We start from the raw sequence: 7,976 nt of genomic DNA, 5'->3' as shown, positions 1-7,976 counted from the left end.
TCTTTGTTTTACACTTTCTCCAATGAAGACAATGACAAAAATGTCTGAAGAGACCAGGCAGATAGGAAGGTACATTAGAAGGAATCCAGGCCTTTTATTCTTGATGTAGGCCACATTCCTCGGAGTCATAACTCAAATATTTGGAATTTGTTAATAAGAGTGAATACAAGGCTGCGAATTCTGCTATCTGAAACAAAGTTTCAGAACAATTTTGAAGAATACTTCAACACACTCTGTTTGGCAAGACCAACCTTTGTTGATCGTATTTTGCAAATGAAGAATCACAAGAGTGAAGTCTCTGAGGAAGTGATGAAGGAGAAGATAGCCAGACGCTATTTTGCGGAGCAAATTTTAAAAAGGATAAATACTGGAAGAAGCAGAGAAAGAAGCGCATGTCGTCAACTGTTAAAATCCATGACTGAAGACTTTATTGATGTTTATAAAGGAGATATTTTAAATGAACTTCCCAGTTTAGGAACTACACCGTGAGGTTAAGGCCAACACACCTGCAAGAGTCACTTTTCAGAAAAATACATGAAATAGCTCATATGAAAATTCCACGTGTTCAAATGTGGAGTTGGAGATGATGGTCTCAATTGCTCCATACATCCTTGTCTTCTCAAAGATCTGGTATTCATTGAAAAGTACTGGGGTTTATCATGGGGAGAGGGCAAAACTGGTGATTTTTTCAGACTAAGACTGTCTTATGAGTCTGCGCGGCGCATTGGCTTAGAGCGCGGTGCACGTAGGCCGCGCGGCGCATTGGGCACTCCTCCACAGTGCATTTTTTGCACTGGCATGACGCACTCACCAAGCGCGGCGCACTGGGAGTGCGCGCGGTGAAAAGAGCCTCCAAAGAAATTTTTCATCATTTCTTCCTCAAATTTTTGAAATGACTCAAATTTTTTGCTGCAAGCCGGGCTTATTCCAGAAGGTAGAAATTGATCTATTCATGAAAGCAACAACAATGAAAGGTGTGAAGAGTAACCTTCAAACTGAGTACATCCTCAAGGTTCTGGGCTTAGATGTTTGTGCAGATACAATAGTTTGTGATGACATGCAAAGAAGCAATCTCTGGTGGGCAAAAGAAACATGTTACAACTGGGGAGATCATTGTTGGACCTACTAAGACTGTCTTCATGGACGAGATCTCGACAGGACTTGATAGCTTGACCACATATCAGATAGTTGAATGCCTGAAACAGTTTACCCATCTCATGGATGCAACAATTCTCATGTCTCTATTGCAGCCAGCACCAGGAACATTTGATCTCTTTGATGACATAATACTTTTATCAAAGGGGCAGATTGTGTACCATGGACCTAGGGAGGATGTGCTAGAATTTTTTGAAAGATGTGGATTCAAATGTCCTGAAAGAAAGGGCACTGCAGACTTGCTACAAGAGGTTACATCTAAGAAAGATCAAGAACAATACTGGGTAGACAAAAGCTGGTCTTATCGTTGTGTCCCTGTCAAGGAATTTGTATTTAGATTCAATCAGTTTAATGCAGGTTTGGATTCGGAAAACGAGTTATCAGTCCCTTATGCTAAGAAACAGAAGTCACAGAGCAGCTTTGGTATTCAATAGGAGCCCTGTCCCCAAAATAGGGATCTTCAAGGCCTGCCATGCAAGAGAATGGCTTCTTGTCAAACGGAATTCCTTTGTTTACGTCTTTAGAATTGTACAGATTATGATTGTTGCCTTCATTGGAGTCACTGTATTCTTGAGGACTGAAATGCACCATAAAACCTTAAGTGATGCAAATTTGTACCTTGGAGCACTCTTTTTTGGCATCATGACGAACTTGTTCAATGGAATTGCAGAATTTCCCATGATAATTTTTAGGCTCCCAGTGTTCTTCAAGCAGCGGGATCTTCTCTTCTACCCTGCATGGGCTTTCACTATTCCTACTTTTATACCGAGAATTCCGATGTCATTATTGGAAGCTGGAATTCAGATGGCGATGTCTTACTATATCATTGGGTTTACCCCTGAAGCTAGTAGGAAATTCGCAGAACAATGGTCATAGCTAATACTGGAGGATCTTTATCTCTTCTTATCATCTTCATGCTTGAAGGATTCATTCTTCCTAGAGATAGAATTCCAAAATGATGGATATGGGGCTACTGGAGCTCCCCTTTGATGTATGTAGAGAATGCGATCTCTACAAATGAGATGCTTGCTCCTAGATGGAAGACTAATGCAGACAATGCCACGAATCTTGGCCTGACTACGCTAAAGCATTATAACATGTTTATGCAATCCCAACAGAATGGTATGGAAGAAGGGTTCAATACAAGATCATCAAGGTCAAGAAGATCGTTCTCACATTCTTTGTCTTTTGCAGTTGCCAATAATACTTCCGAAATGCAGATGAGACAAATTAGGATCCGATCAGCTAATCTGACAGGCAATAATGAGTCGGCTTTGGAGGATGCAACAGGAGTTGCTCCAAAGCGAGGAATGATTCTTCCATTTCAACCACTAGCCATGTCTTTTGAAAATGTCAAATACTTCATTGACAAGCCCCCTGCATGGAACTTGAGTCATGAGACTAGTGTATTATGTGATCCGGCTATTGCCAATTTTTGTGATTTTCAATTGCTGCTAGATGTTACAGGAGCATTCAGACCAGGTGTTCTTACGGCATCGATGGGGCTCAATGGTGTAGGGAAGACAACTCTCATGGATGTCTTAGCTGGAAGTAAAAATGGAGGATATATTGAGGGTAATATCCAAATCTCTCGATTTCCCCAAAAGCAAGAAACCTTTGCTTGGATTTTTGGTTACTGTGAACAGAATGACATATGTTCTCCACAAGTCATTTTCTGGGAATCACTATTATATTTGGCATTTCTACGTCTTCCAAAGGATGTTGACAAATAAAACCGAAATTTGCGTTCGTTGATGAGGTCATGGAACTCGTGGAATTAAACAATTTAAGGGATGCACTCGTAGGCATGCCTGGTGTGACTGGATTGTCAACAAAACAAAGGAAAGGGCTAACAATAGCAGTTGAGCTTGTTGCAAATCCTTCTATAATTTTCATGGATGAACCCACTTCTGGTTTGGATGCCAGAGCAACTGCAATTTTATGTGAACTGTTCGTAATACAGTGGATACTGGAAGGACAGTTGACTGTACCATTCATCAACCTAGCGTTGATATCCCTGCAGATTTTGATGAGCTATTGTTGATGAAAAGAGGAGGGAAAGCCATTTACTTCGAGCCACCAAGCCGGAATTGTCACAAGATGGTTGAATGCTTTGAGGATATTCCAAGAGTACTGAAGATCAAAGAAAAATACAACCTAGCTACATGGATGTTGGAAGTTAGCTCTATTACTGTCGAACATCGTCTAGGGATAGACTTTACAGAGCATTACGAAAATTCTTTCCTCCACATGCGGAATAGAGCCTTGGTTAAGGAGCTCAACACTCCATTTCTGGGAGCAAAAGATCTATACTTTGTTACCCGGTATTCACAATCATTCTTCGGACAGTTCACGTCCTGTTTATGGAAGCAGTGGTGGACTTACTGGCGAAGTCCCGATTATAATGCTGTTAGACACTCCTTCACATTTGCCTGTGCTTTGCTATTTGGAACGACCTTTTGGAAAGTTGGCACAAAGTGGGACCACAGCAAATGATATCCTTATCGTTGCTAGGGCTTTGTATGGAGCAGTTATATTCTTAGGAGTTAACAATAGTTCAACTGTGCAGCCTATGGTTGATGTAGAGAGAACGGTGTTTTACAGAGAAAGGGCTGCAAGAATATACTAAGCATTGCCCTATGCTCTGGGTCAGACAGTTATGTACACTTTATCGCTTACAGTATGGCTCAGTTCGAGTGGACCAGAGGAATGCACTACAGCAAGAACTCGCTATGTTGAAAGAAGACAGGCCCTCTTACTTTCTGATGGCCACAATGGTCGATCAATTCCCAAGACATGTCAAAAAAAAAAGTTAGATGCATTCTTTGTCAACTATGCCCATGGAATTGATGCGCAACAACGTACAAAGAACTTTTGGAGAGATCATTGGTGTGCAGATGCTCCATTTAAAATGAAGCGCCTTTCTTGTGACCATGAACGTTTTCTTTGGGCAATCAAATGCTAGAAATGGTCATCAATGCTGGACAATCCACAAAGGCAGGAGATGAGATGACATTCAGTTATATAGAGAAAGATATATTTGTGACAACAGCCAGTGATCGTAGTATTGTTCTATATGAATTTCGGATGGCATCACCTTTGAACAATACGCAGACAAGGAATAACGCCAAAAACGTTTTAAGAATTTTCCAGAAATGAAACGCTTTTGGAGTCATCGACACCTACCAAAAGCCAAAAATAAACAAAGACATCTGTCACAATAGAGAAATAGGAACAGACGATCTATTTTTGGACTTCAGTTATGATTCAAAGTATCTGCGCTATAGGTGTTGCCTCTTCGTGGGCTATCAAACAGTTTTCAAGTGTAACGCTGCTCCTTTAGCGATGGATGGCTTTTCATCTTCAGTTAATAATGATTAAATCATCCCATATTCTGAGTCGATTCATTTTTTGATAGAGTGAGTCTATTTATTGTATAAATTTTTTTTGAGAAGGGTCCTAAGTTCTGAGAAGAAGTGTGGGAAGAAAAAACCTAGCACTATCACTGTACAGTTTTGACAGAGAAATAATTAAATGGCGCAGCTCTAATTTATAAGATTCTTGCAGTATGAGTTTTGGCATGCGTTTCTTCTTCGTGTTTCCATATGTTTCTTGTTATGTACACAGTCCATTCATAATCATTTTCAGCTGAATGCTTTTAAGTGAGAAAGGTAGAATTCAGTCATTGCTCTACCTTGAGGAAGTGTTCAGTCTTTATGTGTTTTCTTCTGCCTGGAAAGGATTCATACTTTAATGCCCTTTTCAACTTTCTTAAACAGTCTTTTCACCCCATTTAGTTCAATTCGATTGCTAAAATCCCATGCTTATCTCGCCTTATGAAATAACCTGTGCCTTTGGTTAAATCTCTGCTCACGCTGTCATTATCCCATACAACCCAGCAACTTAGTCATTAAATCAAATATCCCTCATTCAAATTCATTTACTAGCCTAAAAATCAGTTCCCATTTAAGTCATCTCGCCCCCTATTGCTCATTTTATTGATATTGACTGGAGAGAGCCCTTTCCTGTCCTTGTAGGGCTAGCTAAGAGGTTGAGCTTGGTTTGATGTTGCCTCGAGTTTTGCCTTTTTTCCGCCTGAGGCAAATTCGAGCGCTAACATAGTGGCGACCATACTGGGGACGAAGTTTACTTGTAGATTGTCTTGCCCCAGTACATATCTCAAGTTCAGAGCTGATTGTTGATGGTGAACAATGATCAGACATAAGAAGACGGCTGAAATCATTCACCTGGCGACTCCTTTCACTGAAGAATCCAGCAACCGGTGCTTCATGGTGACTCCACTGCAGAGAGATCAGTAGCTTTGACATTTTCAAGATGGATCGGATTGCAAGAAGATACGCTCCCATGAGCCGAGATCACATCCCAGGTTTTCCAAATAAAATGCCCAAGGTAGATTGGTCAAAGAATTTGCCTGTGTTCAGAAATGTGGAAGGTAATGACGCTGCTCTTCATCTGGTGAAATTTCACATTCACGTGCATAAATTAAAGACCGATTTTCCTGAAGACTGTTTGATGAAAATGTTTATGGCTACTCTGGAAGACAAAGCCCGATCTTGGTATGAAAGTTTGCCACCTGCTTCCATCTATTGTCTAAAGGATTTTCATTCAATATTCTTTGAGAAGTATAAAGAATCTTATCCATCATTAAATTTAGTTCAGGATTGTTGCAAGCATGCTTATGGTTTTATTGAGAACCTTGAAAAATACTATGAGGATGATAATTTTACAAACGAAGAAATCATGGAAGCATTGTATGAAAATCTGTTTCAGCAGCCTACAAAACTCTTAGAGGAAACTTTGCAGCAAGATCAAAATCAGCAGGTTAAAGATTTCCATATGACTGAAAATGATGAAAAAAGAAGTACTATTTCAGATCTGGTTGAAATAAATGAGGATACGCAGGAAAATGATGTTCCAATCTCTGAAAATGATGATGATAAACCAGATCGAGAGACGGATTGTGATGAGGAAAAACAGGTTGTTCCGGATCCCATAGAAGAGAAATGCATTGTTGAGGCTGCCTCAAACGAAGAAGGCAGAGTTACAGGCCTAACTGCCCTCATCTCATCAGAACACAACCTTCCTACCAAGGTAATCCAACCAATTCATGAACAACAAGAGGATATCTTTGTTCAAGTAGGTGAAAAAGTTTCTCTGGATGAATTTATGATAGATGATAGAGACGTCATGCCTGAGTTTCAAGAATCATCTGAAGTTGCTTTTCTTATGATTAATGAATGTAATAAGGAACATGAAAACCTGGCTATCATATCATATGAAGATGACCTACAGTACATTCACACCGCAGAAGATCAAAACATTCAGGATTTCCATTCAGATTCTTCTCAATATGTTTCATTTGTTGAAATGTTTTTCCAAGAAGAGATTTGCTCATCTATTTGTTCAGAGTTTTTTAAAGCCCAGGAGCATACTTTCATTGAAGTACATGATGAAGGAAGATAAAAATTTGAAGCAAAGGACACTTTGTTTCTTCAGCAGGAAGAAAACCTTCATGTTTTTCACGATCCAATGGCAGATTTATTGCAGTCAGCAGTGAAGGTGATTATTGCAGTATTCGGTGATGAAGGAGATCATGGTAAATTAGCTTTCTGGAGACCCAGTTACAAGCATCCACTGTTGACCAGAAGATCTGATAGGAAAAATCAGTCAAGAAGCCATCTTCTTGATTGGTTGCATTGGCATTTTGATATAGTTTGAGGATATATTGTCTTGTAAGAAACATAGGTGGCCATGTACTGCCACCAAGCTTTAAGTTTTAGGCCCAGGACTTCGCCATTTTGAGTTAGTTTGTTAGAGTCAAGTTTTTTTAGTCATTTCAGTTTGCATTGAGTCAGTTTGAGTCAAGTTTCAGTCAATAAATTGAGTCATCGGAATAAGGACTCCATAGCCCAATGGACGAAGGCACTGTCTAGCTCTCCCAGAGATCTGATGTTCTTGGCACCTCCACGGAGCGGCAGCTGCCATCCCAATTGGAGCCAATGTTACACTCAGTCTTGTCAGTCCTCTGTCAGAGTCAAATTCACCAAGGTTCATTTCTCATCATTTGCAGTCATCAAATACCAGTTTGGTCAAAAAGGGTCATTTTAATCCTTGAGTCCAGGGTTTTGTCTCCAGAAGTGTTCACTAACGCCTGCAGGCCAAAGAGAGCTTCAATAAGGTTTCACTTCAAGATCCACATTATTAATAATGCTGAAGGACCGTTCTTCTTCAAAACTCTGTTTTAAAGAAGAAATTATTAAGTTCATTCAATACATGGTTGATAAGGTTTTATAGCTCTTCAAGCAGCCCTGCCCATCTTGCTAGGTTCAACAACCCCTATCCCTGCAAAAGCACAAACAGACAGAACATCATCAGCACAAAGAGACAAAGCAAGATCAAACAAAACGGAGTTTGCATTCAAATGCCAGAATGCCCAAATTATACAACTTGGTTTGCCGAATAAGAAGAAATCAAGACAGTGTTGTTTGCTGAGCTTGGCTGATTGAAGCACTTTACAAAAGTAAAGGCTTTGAAAGAAAATATACAACAGAATTTCTGCCATGGGAGACCAAAATTGAGGGAACAGATCGAAAGGACCTGAGAAAAACAACAATAACTAGCAACTCAATGGAAAGTAGATATAGAAGATGATGAAGACAATCATTTTTGCATTGATGGGCACAAGTTTGTCTTGGATGAAGAGGTTGGACTTATTTTCCAATTATGCAATTTTGTAAAAGCAGAGATAAATAACATCTTTGAGCCATGCGGGGTATGGAATTTAGGAAGAAGCAGAAGCA

At 39.9% G+C, this 7,976-nt stretch overlaps 1 pseudogene; it reads left to right on the top strand.

The window, feature by feature from the left end:
- The first annotated feature begins 925 nt into the window (after positions 1 to 925).
- On the top strand, positions 926 to 4,120 carry LOC149196419 (ABC transporter G family member 36 pseudogene; annotated as a pseudogene).
- The last annotated feature ends 3,856 nt before the right edge of the window (positions 4,121 to 7,976 follow it).

This window comes from Pinus tabuliformis, chromosome 2_2 (assembly GCF_031772625.1).
Source record: "Pinus tabuliformis cultivar Carrire ecotype Pingquan chromosome 2_2, CPIR1, whole genome shotgun sequence".
NCBI classification, from domain to species: Eukaryota; Viridiplantae; Streptophyta; class Pinopsida; order Pinales; family Pinaceae; genus Pinus; species Pinus tabuliformis.
Note: the sequence above shows the minus strand (reverse complement) of the source record. Positions and strands in the feature narration are given on the sequence as shown.